Source organism: Pholcus phalangioides, unplaced genomic scaffold (assembly GCF_987345545.1).
Source record: "Pholcus phalangioides strain wild (caught in Gottingen) unplaced genomic scaffold, Ppha-v1.0 ptg000017l_1, whole genome shotgun sequence".
In the NCBI taxonomy this organism is placed as follows: domain Eukaryota; kingdom Metazoa; phylum Arthropoda; class Arachnida; order Araneae; family Pholcidae; genus Pholcus; species Pholcus phalangioides.
The window spans coordinates 43,701,248-43,723,330 of NW_028301610.1; positions in this window are offsets into that span (position 1 = coordinate 43,701,248).

Genomic DNA, 22,083 nt, shown 5'->3' on the forward strand with positions numbered 1-22,083 from the left:
GCTAAACTATTCTATGGAGCTGTAGATGAACTATAAATTGGGCTAGAGGGCCCCGGCTGACAAAATTTTGAAAATCGCTTCTTTAATGGTTACTATACCCAGAGCCCTCTAAAGCTAAAATCATCCCACAATCAAGGTTTTCTACAGATGCTCAGATAATATCAAATCCATTAAAAATTCATTCAATTAGTCTACACATGCTCATAGCTCGGGGCCAAATGTGGCCCTCGACGTCATTTGGTGTGGCCCGCGAACTCAAACCTAATTTTGTAAAAAGGAATTGTAAAAGGCGCAAGTAGATTACTCAAGTGACCCTCTGTGTAGCTACACATCACTTGAGTGGCCCATGACATATTCCTAGATCACCGTGTACTGCAGCACATTTACTTGAGTAACGTGCGGCATAGTTCCCGAACACTCAAGTTGCTCGCGGAACATTTATAGATCGCTTAAGTTATCTGCGGTGAATTTCCACCTCACTAAAGTGACTCGGTACATATATTTACAGATCTCTTGAGTTACTCGCTGCAGAATTCCAGAGCACTTAAACGGCCCACGACACATTTGCAGATCACTTTAGTGACCCGCGGCGCATTTGCAGATCACTTGAGTGACCTGTGGTGCTCTTCGAGGTCACTTTATTAAGTGGACCAAGACACGTTTTCAAACAGATGAAGTATCCCCACTCTTCTAAAGGTTGAGCACCTTTGAATTAGACAATGATTATGAATATTTAATTTATTTCAAATAGAACATTCATATATTGTCTGTCATAAAAAAAAAGTGTCATTATGATAATCTATAATCTAGGACCCGATTTCTACCTGGGTAGATGTGGCTTCTACCAAGGACTCTCATAATTTGGGTCCTTTAAATTTGAACAACTTATATTCGCTGAATAAATACATATTTCTCATATGGTCTTCTAGGAAAGTGATTCTCAATCTGGAACCATATGGACCCCTTGCAGTCTTGGGATATTATACGGGGCCACGGGGGAAAATCAAGTGGAAGAAACCATAACCTGTGGTTAAGGGGAAAGAGAACTGTCAAAAAATTTAGATGTGAAGAAGTATAGAGCGTTTTTAAATAAAATTTTATGGGGGAAAAGTGGGACTATATTCAGAAACCAGTAGAACTGTCATTGCGCCCGGACAATCATGTCCATAAAGGGGTATATGAATGGCTCTCATAAGGGTAGAGCTGACAGGACTCCAGCCCTGGGGCCAGGGACAAATACCATCATTTTTTTGTTTCTTATGCTATAAATTCACTATGGAAGGGTAAGTGAAAAGTCCAGCTTGGAGGCCCATAAAAGATCCCAGACTAAGGCTCTGCCCCAGGATGTGGAAGCCATGGGTACATGATGAGATCTGGTACTACGAGATCGGCTGGGAGCTCTTTCAGTTCAACTCTGCGGAGTCTCACAGCGCTGGTTGTCGTCACTGCTGCAGACATCAAAAGCATACCTGGTATCTGCGAGCGCGTTCGGGAATCGTTTTTACGTCGTTGTAGACTGTGCAGTGATGACAGCGGCCGCCACTTCCAACAAATCTTGTAATAATTTATCAAATTAATCTTTTTGTAGTTATTATTTTATTTTTTGTCGTTCCAGCGTGACGTCGAAACCTGCATGCGGTTTTCGCTATTCTCACCCTCTCAACGTGGTTTGCGACACCATGTCTCATTGCAATTTCTGTTCCTCTTGATATCTACTAACAACAACCCTCTGAGTTTATCGGTCAATTAACAGAACACCCTGTATTTACAGATTACTTGGGTGATTTGTGGCACAGTTCCCGATCACTGAAGTACCATGCGGCGCTGTTCCAGAGATCACAAGTGGCCCGCTACACGTTTTTGAATCAATGAAGTGACCCGCACTCTCCTAAACGTTGTACACTCTTGCTTTAAGTCTCGTTTTAATTCTGAACCCCTGGAAAAAATTCAATACTGTATATAATCAAGGGATTTTTGCCGCATAATTAATACACAGATAATAAATTCATTCATCGATTTGTAAATCAGGATCTAAAAATTATAATCCATGACCTCACCTCAACATCATCTACACTGGAAAGATTTCTATACAGTACTTACGATCATCAATAACGCATGTATTCAGTCTGCGAACACGGGAAGATCCTATAGATTTTCATATTTTCCTATAGTACGATATACATAAAGAACCCGTCAATGTATTGGACAAGAGAGCGTGAAAAATCAAAGTACTCATACCTCGATCCTTGATGTCAGATAACAGATATAAAAGGACAAAAAAAAAATTATAATAAATGGGAACTCGTCACCACACACAAAAATTTTTTTTTTGTACATATAGAGTAGCCTCTACAGTACCAGAACTGTTCCGAAATGGTACTAGGTACTACAACACGCCCCAGTATCAGAATTCTCTCTGGTTTTCCGTTGCCCTATTTCCCCTCAAAGTACTGTATATCTTTTCATCTTTCGGGTCTATATCCATGGTGCTCATTTTTTTTTCTGGGGTGGTTGTTGTTGTATGGACGTTTTTCGCACCCAAAGTATATCGATGAATAAAGATTTCACAAAAATCCACTTGTCCGTTTCTGGGGAAGGGAGAAGAGAGTTGTCTTTTTTGTATATTATCAGTCAAAGGGAGGGTATAGGACCTACACAAAAAAAAGTGAAACTCTGATCTTATCCTGATCTTAGTAAAAAGGAAGTCTCCCGATATAGATAGATACTTCGGTTTCCGTAAAAGCGCATCTTTTCTTCTTTTTTTTTTTTCGTCTTTACCTTCCCGTGTTATCGATCACTTTCAACAAAAGGCTTGTGTCTTCAGGTTCGAGTCCCATCGGGGGATTTTTTTTTTTTTTTTTGGCAGTCCTATCTATAGATTCTCCCGGAATCTTGAATGAGGTCTTCTTTCTGTCGTTTTGGACCATATTTGACATGAAACGATCGTCGGGGATGGCACAAGGATTCCTAAAATTTCAAGTTCGTATAATTCTTGAGATTTTAATCCCAAATTGCTGTGAATATGTAGTCCTAAATTGGTGTAAATATTTAATGCCAAACCACTGTGAATATTGAATTCCCCCATTGCTCTGAATAGTTAATCCTAAATTGTGAATCTTTAATCCTGAATTAAATCCTAAATTGTGAATCTTTAATTCTGAATTAAATCCTAAATTATTGAAGCTTAAAACGTGAATTGAATCCTAAATTGTGAAGCTTAAAACGTGAATTGAATCCTAAATTGTGAAGCTTAAAACGTGAATTGAATCCTAAATTGTGAAGCTTAAAACGTGAATTGAATCCTAAATTGTGAAGCTTAAAACGTGAATTGAATCCTAAATTGTGAAGCTTAAAACGTGAATTGAATCCTAAATTGTGAATCTTTAATCCCGCATTAAATCCTAAAGTGTCGTATTATTTAATCCTGAATTGAATCCTTATGGAAATATTTAATACTGAATGGAATCCTAAATTTCTGGGAATAGTTATTGTTTTGGGGCATGCCCCCCCCCCAAGGATGGGGCTGACAGGGCTGCAGCCCTGGGGTCCGGGATGAATCTTACCTTTTTTGTGTTTTTCCACATTATAAATTCACTATAGAGGAACCCGCCAAAAATCATAGTTCAGCGGCTCTGCTGAAGGATGTGAGGGTCATTTTCTGGGACCTCGTATTTGGCTGAGAGTTACAGCTTACATATTTACAGTATATACTTAACCCCTTTAGCGGCACGGGTGTGCAGAAATCACTATACCTTCGTTCAAAATGCCATAACTTTTTTAATGAATTGGGCTTTCTTCCGATTTTCAGCAGGTGCAAACTATGAGGTATAGGAAAAGGAAATTCATCTTTACAAAATTCCATTGAGAAATCATCTTTACAAAATATCTGGGCTTGTCAGTGATAACATAATGGGCTTTTATGACGACGAGATATCTCGTCAATGCCACTGAAAGTTAATCTAGGAAATTGTAGATCCAGATCTTACCATGCACTCCCCACAACCCCGATAAATGCACGGATGAGTCTATGCGTTATAAGATGGACCTAGTTCTATGGACAGTTCTGCTGGATTCTGAAAGGTCACACATTTTCCAACCATATTTCCATTAAAATAATTTTAATTCAAAAAATTCTTATCTGAATTTTTTTAGACTCTCCCGCTTAACCACCCGTAATGGCTACCTTTCTACTTCATTTCCACCTGTGACCCTATTTTAAAACCTAGAACTACAAGGGACCATGTGGCTTGAGGTTAAGAATCACTACTTATACTAAATAAATAATAATATATGTTACTGCCTAAGTGCTGCCAATTCGAGAAATGGCCGGCCAGTTCACGAATTGGCAGAGAGTTATGCAGAAATGAATCAGGCTTTGTCCGGCCGATTCGCGAAGTGGCTGGAGAGCCCTGGTCAATGTTTGATGCACTGATGTAAGATGGTCTGGTAGGCGCCATATCAATATTTTTCATCGCCAACGTGTGATATACGGCATAAAAAAACATAGAAATTTGAGAGAAAAACTATATACTAGAATAGACAAAAAGTTTTTCTGTCAATTTGTGAAAGAAAAAAAAAATGATTACCGCATCGTGACTGCGATGTGATGACTTGCCATAGCTAAAGTGGACATAATTATCACGAAAAAATACGCCAACTTGGCGATGACCCCGAATCATGTCTTTTGCTATCGGACTTGGGCCAGGGATCTCCGGCCACTTCGTGAACTCTCTGACCCGAAACCCAAAAACTCGAAAATTGGACATTGGCTGCGTGAATTTACAACAAATTCAGCCAGTTCGCGAACAGGCCGATTTCGAGCTTTGGCAGTAACATATTACTACACGTACAGTAATTTTATCTCAAAAATATCTCGAGTTAATGGGCATTGCTGACGGTCTCACGGCATCTGGTCTGGGGTTTCCACCTATTTCCAGTCACGAGCACCATCTATGCTAGAAACTAAACAAAGAGCACTCGCATTCTAGAATATATAATGTGAATTCTTTAATGCATTTGAATAGGAATATTCAACAGGGAAGTCGATCAAGACCTTACGAACACGAAATAATGCTCAATTATCGGACAGACTCGTGTGCTCACGAGCACCATATTGAAAATACGTGTCTTAGGGTGTGGCAGCACCATTTGAGGTTCACTGGTTTGGCATAAACTATAATTTTATACCTAAAATACACCTTAAAAAATTTAAACAAGTCAAATTGATTACGCGTTGTTTATTTAGTAAAAATTCTAATTTGCTCTGATATATTTTCATATAACAAAAGAAAAAAAAAATCGTTATTTTTTATCGAATTTTTTCTAGAATATTCCACATAGTTTAGTGTACATAAATAAGCTTTGTGTGTGTGATTTGGTATATTGCGTATTATATTATTCGTTGAAAACTAGAATGAGAAAGAAAAATGTCTTCCAAATGAATATTAATAGTGCTATCAGGAGGGTCTTTTCTCTCTCTTTGGTTCTTACTTACTTACCATACATAGCCCCCCCTGCTCGTGATATGACGTGGAATGTGTGTTGGTTCGAGAATGCGCGGTGGTGGCTGGTGGAAAGGATGGTAAAGAGTTGGGGGGTAAGGATTTGGGAATCGGGTGACGTGAACTCAAAGAGCGTATGTCTGCTTCCATTGTGGACGTAAACAAAAGAGTGCAACGTCGGAAGTGGATGAATAAATTATGGTGCCAACAATCTCATTATACTGATCTTTCAGCCCCTGTGACGTCGTGGAGAAGGGACCGCGCACGAATTAAAGATGGATATCCTCAACGTGAGAGCAGCATTTTCAGAATGAGAGAATCAGAATTATTGGATTGAAAATCGGAAATTAGAACCGGTTCCAGGCCAGCAGAACTCTGCAGAATTCCGCACCGCAAGAACCTGTTTTGTGGTGTGGCTACGCAAAATCTACCATTTAAATCACTCGCACTGTGCTAGCCACACCTCAAAACCGGTTTTTGCGCTGTGGAGCTGTGCTGGTGTGAATCCGGCTTAACAATTTACGTTTTCAGGATTGAATTCTGATGTGGTTTCCTTTTTTTTTTTGAGAAAATGGAGAGTAACCGACATATGCTGATGTCCTTTAATTTGGCGTTCGGTGAAACTCTCGAGTTACCCCTTGCTTAGCGAGTTCAACATGACAACGGATTCCATGCGGAATATTCGTGAATAGCAGGTGTAAATAGCTTTGAATTGTCTCAAGGTTGCCCACTTGACCTTAATATCGTAATATGCCATTATTGTACTCCTACTTTAGATGCAATAAAGATATTTCTTGGTAATGTTGGAAAGACATGAATACTATTTCAAAGATTTATTCGAATACGGATGTTGTTTCGAGGGTTCTCCGGAGTAGTGTTTCTCGACTTGGGACAAAAAAAAATCAACGGGGACTATTAATTTACACTACATGTCCTTAACCTAAGCGCATTGACGAGACCTTAAAATCCTCTTATTTTAGCATTGCCAAGTCTGGATATTTTGTAAAGTTTTTTCTCAATAGAACTCTTTTCCCTATACCCCTCAGTTTACACCAGCTCTAAATCTAAAGAAAGCAAAAAGAAAAAAATTAAGACATTAAAGAAAAGGCATTTTAAAGCGGGTTTAGTGATTTCGGCCTGTGCCGCTAAAGTTTTAATCTATTATTCGAACCCATGTGAATATTATTCACATTAGTATGTATAATAGAATAATTTTCCATTAATATGAACTAAATGTTTAAATCTGTACGTGAACTATCTTTGACCGGTGGACCATAGGGTGCGAAACGCTGCTTAAGACCACGAATATTTTCCATAAATGTTTTTGAATATCTATGTATCTTCAAGAATTCCTTAGAACGTGGAACTTCATGGATTCCATAGAACATTGATCATGTTTCAAAGGGTTCCATAGAACATTGATCACGTTTCAAAGGGTTCCATAGAACATTGATCATGTTTCAAAGGGTTCCATAGAACATCGATCATGTTTCAAAGAGTTCCACAGAACACTGATAATGTTTAAAGGCTTCCTATCCATAGAACAGGACAAGGCTTGAAGAATGGATCGTTTTTTATGAAGATTATTTCAGGAGCATTTTAATCATATTTTATTGAGCTCAATTGAACATGAATATTATTTAAAGAGGATTTCTTAACGCATGTAGATTGCTGGAAGATTTTTTCAAAACTCTAGATATTTTCTTTGATTATTTGATCATTTTCTGCACACGAGGGCTAATTAGACAGGAATCTACAATTTATTGCCGAATCCAAACGGCAGCCTTTTTTTTTATACTCACCGAGAGGCTGGTGAGCTAACCCCACTGTGTGGGACTCCTTACGGTAGCATAGGCGGGATAGACTTGCAAGTCTGGGGGAATGGTCATTATTGCTGGGCGGAGGGGGGGGGGCACGATGATGATGATGCCAATTCATGTATACGCATATACATTAGATTTGTCGACTCCACCTTTGACACTGGGGGGGGGGCAGCCCCAAGGCCCCCCCCCCGTATCTCTGCCCATGTACGGTAGTAATCTTTTTCCATGGTCATGTCACCGTTTCTCTTTTACACCCTGTGCAGGGCCGTAATTAGGATTTTTGCCACCCGGTTCAGACATTATTGCTCCCACTTAAAACTGCGCCCTCTAGTTCCGGCCCTGCTCCTGTGCCGGGAAAGTTTTTAACTAGGACGAACCGGGTATCGAAATCGCGACTCGCGACACCTCTAAACCAGCCTTTGGTACTTTAGGCGAGTATTTTATCGATCTGGGCTACCATGCCCAGATGTTTTTTTTATGGATAAGATTTCTTAAAACATGAAGAATTGTTTCAAGAGATCCTTTCAATGTAAATATTACTTCTAGGATTAAATAAAACATTGTGAGATTGGCTCAAGAGTTCAATTGACAATGAATGGGCTACTGTTTCAAGGAATGCTTAAAACACGAAGAATCTTAGAATTATACTGCATTAATTGTTTCATCTGATATAGTAATATCCTCGTGGGTACTGGATATCATTAATATATCCCCAGAAACTTTGCCATAAGTCAGCAAAATCACCAATTGTAGCTGATTTGCCGGGAATGCGCACTAGTGGGCGTGAAATAAAAGGATACTGGAATTCTCGCAGTGAATTGAAATAAATTGACGGAAAGAAACTCTAACATGACTTGCGAAATGAATACTTATATATAGACAAAAAAAACTGTTATTATGTGATTTGTAAGTTATAAAAATTATTTTTATTTCTGACTTTAATGAAGATCATAAGTTCAAATAATCTCTGTTTAAAAAAGGGGGACAATTGTATAGAGATACACAAAAATGAAAAAAATGTGACGCTGTAAGTAGGAGTTCTGTTGAATTGTTTCAGACATTTTACTGGTCTTTGGATTCAGAAAAGTTGAGAAACGCTGCCATAGAGTTGATTCAGTTAATGCTGGAGAAATGAACGGAAGTTATCTCTAGAAAATCGACAAAAAGGAGGCTGGAACTTTTGTCTTGTTGGCTTCCCAACAGACGCCAGTGGTTGTTCGTTCTACTAGAGCTAAAAGCTGCTGTAAATGTATGTATGAAATGTGTGGCGCGAGTGGTTCTGTTTATGCTCCATCTACCAACGATGTAAAATCTTCACCATACACACACATCCCAGCCAGCGACTATATTTCGGAAATCCTAACCCTCTCTCACATTCTCCATCTCTTCCACAGACTCTTTCTCTCATTTCGGCACTACTTCTTTTGCTTATTTCTCTAACCCCGTCGAATTTTCACAAGTTCGTCGAGCCGTCTTTTGTGAATAAAATGTGATTTATTGCGTCGGAGGCCGCAACAAATGTGTTGCTGGGATGCAGAACAAGAATATTAGGACGCGCCTTTTGCAATACAGTAATAAATAAAAATTCTGCCACCAGAGAGAGAGAGAAAGAGAGAGAGAGAGACGATAAATCGCTTGTCGACGGCTCACGAGGAAGACAGCAGTTGCCGCTTGTAATTAATTAGGACCTTGTTCTGAAAAGGCTTCGATCACGATTTCGCTTATCTAATAGAAGTTTGCGCGTTACTTTGCTGCGACCAACACAAAAGGAGCTCCTATACGAATACAAAAATAAAATGAAAATTTTTCTAAGGAAACCTTTCCGTATGTCCTTCCGTTTTTGGGGGAAAAACCTCAAAAACGCGATTTGAATGAAGTCTCGCTCAAAATTTGGCTGCTATTTCCAGTCAGATATCTTGCAAATATCCTTCACTGGAGAGTGCTTTTTTTGGCAATTAAAGTCATCGCAAGTTTTATTTAAAAAAATTTTATATCCAGCCATCTGAGCCATTCAATAAAGCATTTCATTTAGTTTTAGACTTGTTTTATAGATAAGTTTGGGTCAATAATTTCGCATCTACCATTTTGAAATGATAGCACTTTCAGAATTTGTGGTATACCTGCATCGTTGAGAATCGGACGTTACGCAGTTAATGGACCACTAGCAGGTGCAGAATGGCTGAAAATCTTTGACTTTGACTAATTTCCACTAAAATTTGGCAAATGATTGAATGGTTGAAATTGCGATTTAATATTATGATGAATATATAGTCCCGAAAAATCATCTCATTTAAGACAATATTTACTTTATATGTAAAGTTTAAAGCTCTAATTCAGTCTTAAAATTTATCACCTATATATCGAAGAATAATTACATATTTTTCAAATAACAAAAAACTCAGTATTGTGAAAAATATGTTGTCATTGTTATAATGAAAAAAAAATAGTCTCACTAACTAGTATATTTAAAGTCATTCGTCTGTGAGCTTAAGTTTTCTATGAGCCTTGTTTGGGGATCATTCATCAATAACTTCCACGCACAATTTCATTTTAACTGCCTTTCCCATAAAGTCGATCAACCAAACCCCATTGAAATATTTACCAATCTCTTTTGCACAAACGGAAAAGCAATTTTAGTTTTGGTTTGCATTTTGATAATTAGTGAAACAAGCGTATTTTGACGGGGAAGTGTTGACTTTAAACCGCAAGAAATATCGCTTTAACGGATTTAACAATTGCTCTTTGTTCCGAATGATAATAAATTTACATGCAGCTTCAAAATGGGTTATTCGTTGTGTGTTAGTTCTAAGCATTTTTTGATCTATTCAGTTTAAATTTTCATCGAGGATTTTGTTCGCATTTTAAGATTGATACCGGATGAGGTCTTATTACCTTTCTAAATGTTCATTATCTGATGCAGATGCAGTGGTTCTCAAAGTGTTGATTCCAGTGGCTTCTTTGCCATAGTAGTCATTTACTCGCAGCATAGTCATTTACTCCATAGTTATTTACTTGCAGCTCCTTCGCCCTGAACATCTATTACCCTTGGCTTCTTTGCATTACCCATCGTTTACCTATGTCCTTACTCAGACATCGTTTATCAGCGGTATTACTTGATCGCCATTTACCACTGGCCTTATAAGCTATTGTTTACCAGCGGCGAAATTCAGCCATCGTTTTTACCAGGCTTTACTCATTTACATACTCACTTTTTGTAGCTGCCTTATTCAACCATTGTTCAACAGCTACCTTACATGCATTGTTTGCCTGCTACCTTACTCAGCCACTGATTTTTTCCAGTGGTCTTACTCAGATATGATATTGATTAACAGCTACCGTACATGCTCATGCTCTGCCATTTGCCTTACATACTCGTCTTTTGTAAGCTGCCGTACTCAGCCATAGAGTGACAGCTGCCTTAAATTCTTATCCATTCTCACTTGCCTTACACAGTCATCGCTGTTTCAATGGTCTTACGCAATAATCGTTTACTAACTGCTTCACACACTCATCGTTTGCCAGCTTCCTTATTTAGCTATGGCAGCCTTATTCAGCCATCGTTTGTGTCGCTCTTATTCAGCCATCGTTTGTGGCGTTCTTAATCAGCCATCGTTTGTGGCGTTCTTATTCAGCCATCGTTTGTGGCGTTCTTATTCAGCCATCGTTTGTGGCGTTCTTATTCAGCCATCGCTTACTTATTTACCAGTGACGCTACTTAGCAGTGTTATCATTCAGCCGCGACGCACACTTTGAGAAACACTGATTTAATGAAACGTACTAGAGGAAGGCTGGACAAAGTTTTGATAGCTTAGGAGTAAGTATTCCAATCCCCAAAATGTGGGGTCGTAAAATTATGGGATCTTATTTAGTTGTTGGTCACTAGATGCTAATTGTACAATAATAGCACATCGAAAGGGCTTCGAAGATGGATTTCCGTCCATTAGTTATTGTAAGACTCAAAGAGAGGTTTCAGTTACAATGAGAAGAAACCCAATAATAAACAGAAGGGGGGGGGGAGGACTCAACAGTTTTAATAGAGAGAGAAAAGAGAGAGAACAACACCAAAATGGTGATCCATTTTCATAGATGTCGTATTTTGAGTGGTTCCATGGCTCTCATACGCGCACACACGTATTCCACTGACACTGTGTGTGTGAGGAAAAAGGGGTTCGTCTTCTTCTCGTATCGATTTACTACTCTTTGGTGCACATGGGAAAACCATAAATATGTGTCCCTAGAAAGAGACAAGAAAGGAGGGAATGTGCTTTTGTTCAGGTGTCCGAACATAAGCCTGTTTTGGTCGAGTCCATCTGTTTTCGGTTCTCCTTTTTCGAAGCTCGTCTTCAAGGTCCTCCCCACCATCTCCGATGGATGTGTGTGTATATGTTCTCTCTACTCTGTCCAGTTATTAATGATCCTCGGATGAAGGGTCGGTGAGAATTTCTATGGAAACGTTGGCTTCCGTTGGGTCTCCCTCCTTAATCTGTCAGCTTGGGTAAGGGAATATGACTGCAGAATGTGCCCTACACAACACACACACACACTACCATTTCTCCCTTTCTTTCTGTGTGCATGTGCCACAAACAGTCTTTCGCAGGAGCCACGAGGTTCCACTAACTTTATTGAACGCGACTGACTCTTCGAAAACATCATTTTTCCTATATATTTGCGATATAACTTTTTAAATCCGTGAGTTATGTGGACTAGAACCTTTGTGGGGTTGAAATTTGATGAAAAACTGTTTTTATATGCAAAAAAGCGCAAACGCATCGCCTTATAAAATACACACAGCCATTGTTTGAAACAAAATTTCAAAAACTAAGAATTACATATAATTCCTTTTTTTTTAAGAATTTAAAAACATGTTAAAAACATTTTCTAATAAGACGGATTCCTTGAATTATGGATAAAAATTTTGTTTCACAAATCTTTATAAAATCAATAATTTTTATTTTAAATTTTCTAGAAATTTGTAGGTTTTTACACATTAAAATTAAAAGCTACAAATTTTCTTAAAATATATTTCTTCCATATTATGAGCATAAAAATTAACAGCAAGTTTATAAAATTTGACAATTTTTTTATGAGAAAAATTTGATGACAAACAATGAGAAAAATTTGATGACAAACAATGAGAAAAATTTGATGACAAACAATGAGAAAAATACTTTACGATTCCCATATTATAGAAAAAAATTATTAATTTAAATATTGATAATATTTATTCAAAGTAAGAATTATTTATATTTTCCAGAATTACTTATTTCCAGAATTATTTTTCCCCGCATTTATTCATTAGTTTTTCCCACAATATAATTTATTTTTTTCAAATTCATTCATTCGTTCATTTTATTACTTTGTTCATTAATTTTTTCTACATATATTCCTCCCATTTTTTCCTCCCCTATTTATTATTCCCCTACATATATTCCTCCAAGTTTATCCCATTTATTTTATTCCTCAAGTTTATCCCATTTATTTTATTCCTCAAGTTTATCCCATTTATTTTATTCCTCAAGTTTATCCCATTTATTTTATTCCTCAAGTTTATCCCATTTATTTTATTCCTCAAGTTTATCCCATTTATTCCTCAAGTTTATCCCATTTATTCATCAAGTTTATCCCATTTACCTATTCAGTATTTCCCATTTCTCATTCAGTTTTTCCCATTTATTCATTCAGTTTTTCCCATTTATTCATTCAGTTATACACAATTCATTCACGTTTTCTGCACTTATTCATTGATGTTCTCTATATTTATTCAATCATTTGTTCGTCATTTATTTCTTTATTTTCCCACACTTATTCATTGTTTCGACATTTATCCACTCATTTTTCCCCTAATTATTTATTTTTTCCACAAAATTTCTTGTTTCATTTTTTTATTCATGTTTTCCACAAAATTTCATGTTTCATTTTTTTATTCATGTTTTCCACATTTTTTTATTCATGTTTTCCACAAAATTTCATGTTTCATTTTTTTATTCATGTTTTCCACAAAATTTCATGTTTCATTTTTTTATTCATGTTTTCCACAAAATTTCATGTTTCATTTTTTTATTCATGTTTTCCACAAAATTTCATGTTTCATTTTTTTATTCATGTTTTCCACAAAATTTCATGTTTCATTTTTTTATTCATGTTTTCCACATTTTTTTATTCATGTTTTCCACATTTTTTTATTCATGTTTTCCACATTTTTTTATTCATGTTTTCCACATTTTTTTATTCATGTTTTCCACATTTTTTTATTCATGTTTTCCACATTTTTTTATTCATGTTTTCCACAAAATTTCATGTTTCATTTTTTTATTCATGTTTTCCACATTTTTTTTATTCATGTTTTCCACATTTGTTCATTTACTTTTCTACAAAATACTTTTTTATTTCCCATTTCAGTTATTCTGCATTTATTCATTCATTTCTCCACAGTTTTATTTACTTTACACATTTTTCTTTACACTTTTTATTGCACATTTCGACACAATTTATCCCATAACGATTCAAAGAAATTTTTAGCACGTTTTAAGCTATTCAGCCCAAACATTAATTTTTTGGAATTTTCAAGATGTTTTTGCATTTTTGATACTCAAAAAAATACATTTTCACAACTATTTATTCATTTTTTTGCCATTTATTCATTAATTTATTCATTAATTTTTTCCCATTTATTCATTAATTTTTTCCCATTTATTCATTAATTTATTCATTAATTTTTTCCCATTTATTCATTAATTTTTTCCCATTTATTCATTAATGTTTTCACATTTATTCATTAATGTTTTCACATTTATTTTTATTTATTTATTCATTTTTTTCACAATTATTTATTCATTTTTTTCACAACTATTTATTCATTTTTCACAGCTGTTTATTCATTGTTTCATAATTATTTATTCATTGTTTCATAATTATTTATTCATTGTTTCATAATTATTTATTCATTGTTTCATAATTATTTATTCATTTTTTCACAACTATTTATTCATTTTCTCATAATTATTTATTCATTTTTCATAATTATTTATTCATTTTTTCATAATTATTTATTCATTTTTTTCAAAATTATTTATTCATTTTTCATAAATATTTACTTATTTATTTCTACACATCTTGTTTTCTTTTCTTACACATACTTGCACATTTTTGCATAATTTCTTCTATAACGACTCAAAGAAATTTTTAACACGTTTCAAAGACAAATATAAAATTTAAATAGTAATTCAAAATTTCTTTAAAACAAAAAACAAATTTCGTAATGATTTATTTTTCCTAAAAGAATATATCATATCTCTGGATCAAAAAATTATTCATATAAGATGCAATTCGATATTTGTTTTTACATCAATTTATTATTTTTGATGTAGAACAAAATACGAAAACGAAATTTGATACGTACGCTGGAAGACGAATCAAACAAAAAAAAAAACATGTATTTCTAAGAAAGACGAGACTAACCTTTCATACACGTCAGGAATAGGCGATTTGAGCTCATTGTAGCTTATTTTTAATGCCTTCATCATGCATCTGTCCATGTTTTTCTTTTCCGACTTCTCTTCTTTTTCCATCATAGAGCCTTGTTGTTCCCTTGTCTGAAGACCAGTGACCATGCGGTGACGGATGAGCCTAATGGGGGCTATAGAAAAAAAATTTATCTATATGAAAAGAATATACAGAGCCCCATCTCACGTCTGTAGATGGGAAGAGGCAAAAAAAAATAAAAAAATACGGATGATGACAGCTAAGGTCTAGGAAAACAGCTTCATTTCTCAGACAAGTTTATCTGAGTTCGGCCGAGGCTTCAATGCCTGATTTATTAAGGTTTACTCCGCGTGGAAGAAGATAACGCTATTTTTTTAATAGTAATATTTTAGAATTTATTCTCGTTTTTTAGGTAAATAGGACTTTTTTTCCCTTGAAATATAAGGAATAATAAAGAAGATTTTTTTCATAATTTTCGATGTAGCTGATCTGAAAATTTTACACTGGTATTTATAATATTACTTTTTTTCCAATGAGAATACACATATGCATAGAAACATTTTTATTTCAGCCTCCGAGAGAATGAATATAGAATATTTCTATTATGTGTATGCATGTTCGGTTAAAAAAAAGATTGCAACGTCCCAGCAATTTGCGAGAGTGTTCATGACATGATCAAATCAGAACTTCCAAATTTAGGCCTACTGGATGGCTATAATTTGCATTTCTATCTTTTAAGCAGGGCCGCCCTTACTAGACGCAATGAGAGGCCTGGTGAGAAAATAATAACGGAGACCCCTCAGCCCCGATTTTATGTATTTTTGAGGGAAAGGGGGAATCGGGGCGCTACCAAAAAAAATTCATACATTATAACAAAATATACAGGAATGCAGAAATTTTTTTTAAATCGATGGAAGAAATAACTTCAAAATCAATTAAAATTGAGATTAAATGAAAGAAATTTTTAGAGAACTAATGTAAATTCAGAATCGATAAATTAAAAATGAGAAAAATAATTAACAGGGATAATCCCAGCAGGGATGTAACTAGCACTTTTGCCACCCGGGAAAAACATTATTTTGCGGCCCCCCCCCCCCCACAACATTACAATCGCTAATTTAGTAAAAAGGTGTTCTTTAGTCCCACCTAAAACTGCCACCCCCTAAATTTTTTCCACCTGGGGCAGTTGCTCCTCCCCCCCCAGTCCCCTTTAGTTCCTTCCCTGAATCTCAGCCTCCATAAAAACTCAAAATAAATGGGAGAAATAATTCCAGACCAGATTAAAATTTAGATTTCCAGAATTGATGAAAATTTAGATTTCCAGAATTGATGAAAATTTACATTTCCAGAATTAATGAAAATTTAGATTTCCAGAATTGATGAAAATTTAGATTTCCAGAATTAATGAAAATTTAGATTTCCAGAATTGATGAAAATTTAGATTTCCAGAATTGATGAAAATTCAGAAGAAACAGAACAAATGAAAGAAATACATCTGAAATTGATAAAAATTCAAAACATATTTCAGAAATAACACAGAATTGATGAAAATTCACAATGAATAAACGGAACAAACATATTAAATGAATGAAATAGTTCCAGATATAGATGAAATTTCTAAATAAATGAAAGAAATAATTCCAGATCTGATGAAAATTCAGAATAAACAGATTAAATGAAAAAAAGGTATATTTCCAGGATGAAATTTCAGTATTCTAGAAATGATAAAAATTTAGAATTTATGAAACAAAATGATCCATACTGTAAATGCAAGGCCCCCAAAAACGCGGGTCCCGGTGAGACCTCACCTGTCACACACCCCTAAGGGTGGCTCCGAGAATTCTTCTCGAGTATATCGATAGCAAAAAGTTGCATAAAGTAGATTTTTTGTGCATGAAATTGATAACTCTCCAGCACAGATCTGGATTGGATCTCAACCATGAACCCTATTGTCGCTTTTGTAGAACCGATTGTTGCTGTTTTGCAATTGATCAGCTTTTTTAGCATTGCGCTACAATCTCTTGATAGGATCTAGCTTGGGGGTCTACCTCCACCCCCGAAATCGGAGAAAATGACTGAAAAAAGCGGGAAAGATGGCCAAATATATTCTATCACTTTGCTCCCCCCGAAATGCAAGTGGTTCCCCCCTCCGAAAGAAATTTCTGACTACGGGCTTGGGATCAGCATCAGATACAATCATTAGTTATTACAACCACCGAAGCATCGGTGAAGTTTTATAGGCATGGGCAAATTCCTGATTCTATCTGAGTTTTCGATTTTCCAAGAGTTCATCTGTTGGAACCAGAAAATAGACACCAATGCATCAGAAGGCTTCTCTGGGTGTAGGTGTGAATACGCACTCTCTACCATATGATTCCTGAAGTTGAAGATTTGTATGGAGATAGAAATTTTATTTGTCATTTAAGATTTCGCCCATATGAGGAGCTGTATCAATGCTACTGCAATCACAAACGTGATGGCAAATGAAATTGCCATCTACATAAAAGTCTTCAACTTCTGGAATCAAAAGTTGAGGAGCTTAATCTAAACCTGTGCCCAGAGAATTCTTCAGATGCATTGGTCTCTATTTTCTGTTTCCAGCAGCAAATGGAGCAAATAATGCAAATTACAGCCATACAGTAAATTTTGGTTTTCTAGTTTGAGCATTTTATGAACTGCTCTCGTAAATTTCTGAGACGTCATAATTTTTTGAAAAATAACGTGTACTGTAATATCTCGTAGTTAAGATAGGCAGAACCGACAATAACCACGTAAGTCGGGGTACAATTTTGCATACAGAAAAATATAAATATTAGTTAATTGTGTGTGTGTTGTGTGTGTGGGATCAAAATTTACGAAAAACGTCTTTTCTCCACTTAATATGGTACTTTCTTATGACTTCGTGAAATTTAGTTTGCTTTGTGAATCTATTCTGGTCCTTAAGAGAAAAGGCTGTATTCTGTAATATCTGTGCAAATAAAAGTAACGTGTTGGATGCTTTTAATAACATCCAACGAATATATTCATTTATATACATTTATATTTATATACAATATATACATTTATACATCAAACGAAACTAGCTCCCTGTGTTTGGAGGCAAGAGATTAATTGAAAGTTGCAGAGTCGCTGCACTGTCACCAAAGAGCATCACGTTAAACGAATTTTAAGACTGGCACTAACGTTGCAACGTATGAAACTAGGTTTCTATGCAAAAATGATAGATTCTATACAAGCCTGAGGATACCATTTCTAAAATACTTGCAAGTTTTACATATTTATATAGTAATCTCTCAAAAATCAGTTTACTTTTACTGCATTATGTTCTTATCGAATAAAATAATCTTACTTGATTATCTACTTGGCTACCTAATAATCTTTAGGCTACTACCTCAGCAATAATCCAGTGATTATGCTTGGATTTCTGAAATGTGCATTTCTCACAGAAAATCGTGCAACTCGGCAAAAATTAAGTCGAAGTTCAGGTGTCCCTCACTTTACGCGACTAATTGATTCGCTGATAAGCAGACAAGGTTCGGCCGACAGACAAGATTCTTCGTTTTCTCTATAAAAATTGTTGTAGCAAGCCAAAGAATTTTGTATGAATATATTCGCAAATATATGACAATTTCAGTGTCATTGTCAATGTAACCAAAATATTGCATTAGTGGTCTCTGGTGCATTCGTGTCATCTACATCCTCAAATCTAACAGGATTCGTCGTTTCAACTGCATCCTGTCTGTAATTCGAGAGCTCATTTTCTGATTTAACCTCTTTACGATCACGGGCGTAATATTATGTCCATACTCTGGCGGAATAAATTTAAACAAGTTCTCTGTGTTTTCTTTCCTCTCTCTCCACCATCGCGAAGCTTTATAACTACCCTATTATCTACGAAAGATTTTTCTTTCCCACACATATAATGTATCTTTCTACTATATACATGTAAGAACGAAGAAGGACGGGTAGGGTGAGGGTGAAAAGAGGATTCTAAAAAAGAACTCTTTTATCTACCTCTTATCTATTATAATTTTTGCTTCTATATTTTTCCTTTCCCCCCCCCCTCCTTCTTCGTTTTTCTAACCTGCGTTTAGGTTAGGAGCCGCTGTGGTGGTCGAATGGTCATAGTGACGGACTCGCATCACAAACAGAGAGCAAAAAGCCTACACAATGATACAATTATTCAATCATTACACTTCACCCTTAATTATAAAAGAAATGACAGCAGATGGCAGCACTACACATAACAAGCATTAAACAGAAACCGTTTCACGTTTGGGTCACAAAGCATACGTGGACAGCTTCCAGCATGGCCCTGGTCTTCTTGGACCACCTGCTGAAATCTCTTCATTGAGAATGAGTAGCGGGAAATGATCTGGTTAGGAGGAGGTTAGGTTAGAGGACAAGGTTACCATGTTTATCGCCGATTCATTAAATAGAGATGATCCGAACGCCTTCCCAAACGATTGTACGTGAAGTGGTTGAAATGATTCGAATCGGATCAGAATCCGGACGAAATTTCACACACTGCGATTTTTTAAATCAACTTTTCAAAATCAGGTTATAACGAAATCGCGTAAATCGAGGGATATCTGTATTACTGTATGCGTAGAAAATATTTGCGGTCGATGTATAAAGGGGGAGAGGTTTCCCCTAGCTGTTAGATTTCGTAACGAATACCCTATCAAAAAGTCATCTTTAATATGCATCATCAGTGAGAGATGTGGCGGATACCTCAGAGTAGAGTTAGGGGATGCATTTGCATGAAAGTGCTATTACTTTTCCATTTCTCTCTCTCTCTAATAAACGGAGATATTCCCTTAAGGTTAACACTGGAACTTCCAGTTCTGTGTCTGTTTCTTTCCACGGTTAGTAATTAGAACTCTGGAGACTACTGCAGCTTTGGTAGTATTCTATCACTAGTACCATTACGATGACTTATTCCAATTGCAATTTACCATCATTAGCGGATTTTATGAAAATAGTTCAAACTATATCCTTCGAATCGGGACTTCAGGTTTTCGTAGTTTCCTTCAGGTCATAAACTAACTTTTTTTTCATTATTATTATTATTATTATCGCTTTTCTTTCTTATTTTCTTTTTTGTCCTGTATGCACTATATTGTGATCCAGAAGATATGATGCAATTTCCTTCTTTTATGTCCATTATAAACTTGTGTCATACTTCCATTCAGTTCATTAGTTGTTTGTCTCAATTCAATGTGACTAGGAAATCTCAAACGGAACCGTAAAAATAAAATATAACCATCGTCATAGCCATCTTAACTCTTTTTACGATGTGATGTGAGAAAATTGAAAAAATAAACCTCTGCTCCGGTGTCGATTTTCGAGAATTACGATAATATTTAAAGTAAAGAAGATATAGAAGTTACCTAGAGTATAAAGAATGAATAAAACATTCGCAGCATTAAAAAATGAGACATGTTCCATTGCAATAGAAAGTGGAAATCTCTGATGGTATTCAAGAACCTATATTAAGAAAATGTTGAAGCACTAAATCGTAAAATACAATAGGTTGGCCTACTAAATGAAATTGATAGTACTTCGAGTTGAATAAAAAGTACAAAAACTCAGGGTTTTAATTGGCTCTTCCTGCTTAAGATGCCACTGCCGTTATATAAAAGGCTCTGACAATCAGGTCCAGAACAATCTCTTCTGAATAAATGTCTATTGATGTTTCTAGCGGAATTGATTAAGAAGGGATCGCTGAAACACAAATGTTCGATCAACAATTATTCGAGTTGCTGCTGGACATTGCCAGTGCCCTCTTGAAGAGGTTGTTCACTAGTGGATGACAACTATTTCAACAAGACCTTAAATCCTCAATTTATAAACAATAAAGGAAACCCCATGCAAGGAGTGTGACCTTATAGGTACATAGTAATAAATTGCCTTAAATCGATAAACTCGCTATCAAGAGTGATTCGCAATGTACCGTCAATGGGCAAATATTGAAGATACTTATCGCTTATAACGAGAAACTAGTTATAATGACACTTTCCCCTCGATAGAATGGACTTTTACTACATCAAAATATTGTGTATGTGAATTAAAGAATATTCTCAATAATTTGGGGCTCTGTTTGACCCGCGGTTCCATCAGTCCACCCGATAAAACGCCATAAACTATGAGATTTTGTTCAAAACATTCTATAACTCTATAAGGTGCTGAAAAAAAGTTTAAGTACGACAAATAAACAGCTATATCTTGAAAACTTTTGCTTGTAGGTGCATAAAAAGTTCAGAGTGACAATTACAAGTACCAACATGGCTGTTTTCTCTGATGAGAGGAAGTTCAGTTTAGATGGATCTGAGGTTTTTATTATTGCTGGCATAACCTACGCCGTGACAGGGCCATATTTTTGAAATGCCAATTCGGAGGTGTATCAGTGATGATTTGGAGGAGGTTTTGCATCCCCAAGAAAAAACTCCAATCGCGTTCATAAGCTGCAAAATAGACTCAGAAGCGTATCAAGACATTCTAGCTGAAGATGTACTACCTGCGGCACCTCTTATAACATCTAGACAGTATTTGTTTCAACAGGACAATGCTTCTGTACAGGTTTCAAAGTCTACAATTTCCTGGTTTGAAGTCAATTCCATGGAACTCGTTGACTGGACAGTCAGAAGTCTTGAACTGAATCCTTTAGAGAACTGGTGGGAGGCATTTTGTCACGAGAAGTGTACAGATACGGTAAGCAGTGCGAAAATAAACATAACCTTATAGCAGAAATCAATTAGGCTTGGAAGAAGATTCCACAGCAAGTTATTTATGACTTATCTCGATCGATGGCAGCCAGAATGATAAAGATTATGGAGAAAGGGGGTGATTTTCTCTTGGTTATTAAAATGATTTTGTGCATAATTTTCCTCTGTGTGTTCGTGTCCGTGTCCGTCCTTATACTTTTTTCCAGGTTTTGACTTTTAATACAAATTCAACAAATTCAGCACCTCATTTCACCCTACTCCATTAAATCTCATTGTATAAGAATTGTCTTCAGTTCTGTATGATCATTTGCGCATGATTCATTTGCAGGTTTACGTGATGGATTATTTTATCAAAATGCCAATCAGGATGTGATATAGATTTCATATACAAGTATCTGTTAATATTTTTAACCACCATCCATATACGGTGGAATATTTTACCTGATATTGATTCTATGTATTAAGAAAGAGCTTGAAACGTTGAAACTTTTTCCAGTATAGCGGGGACTACGATTGTTATTATGGGCTCAAAGGAAATGGAAAAAAAGG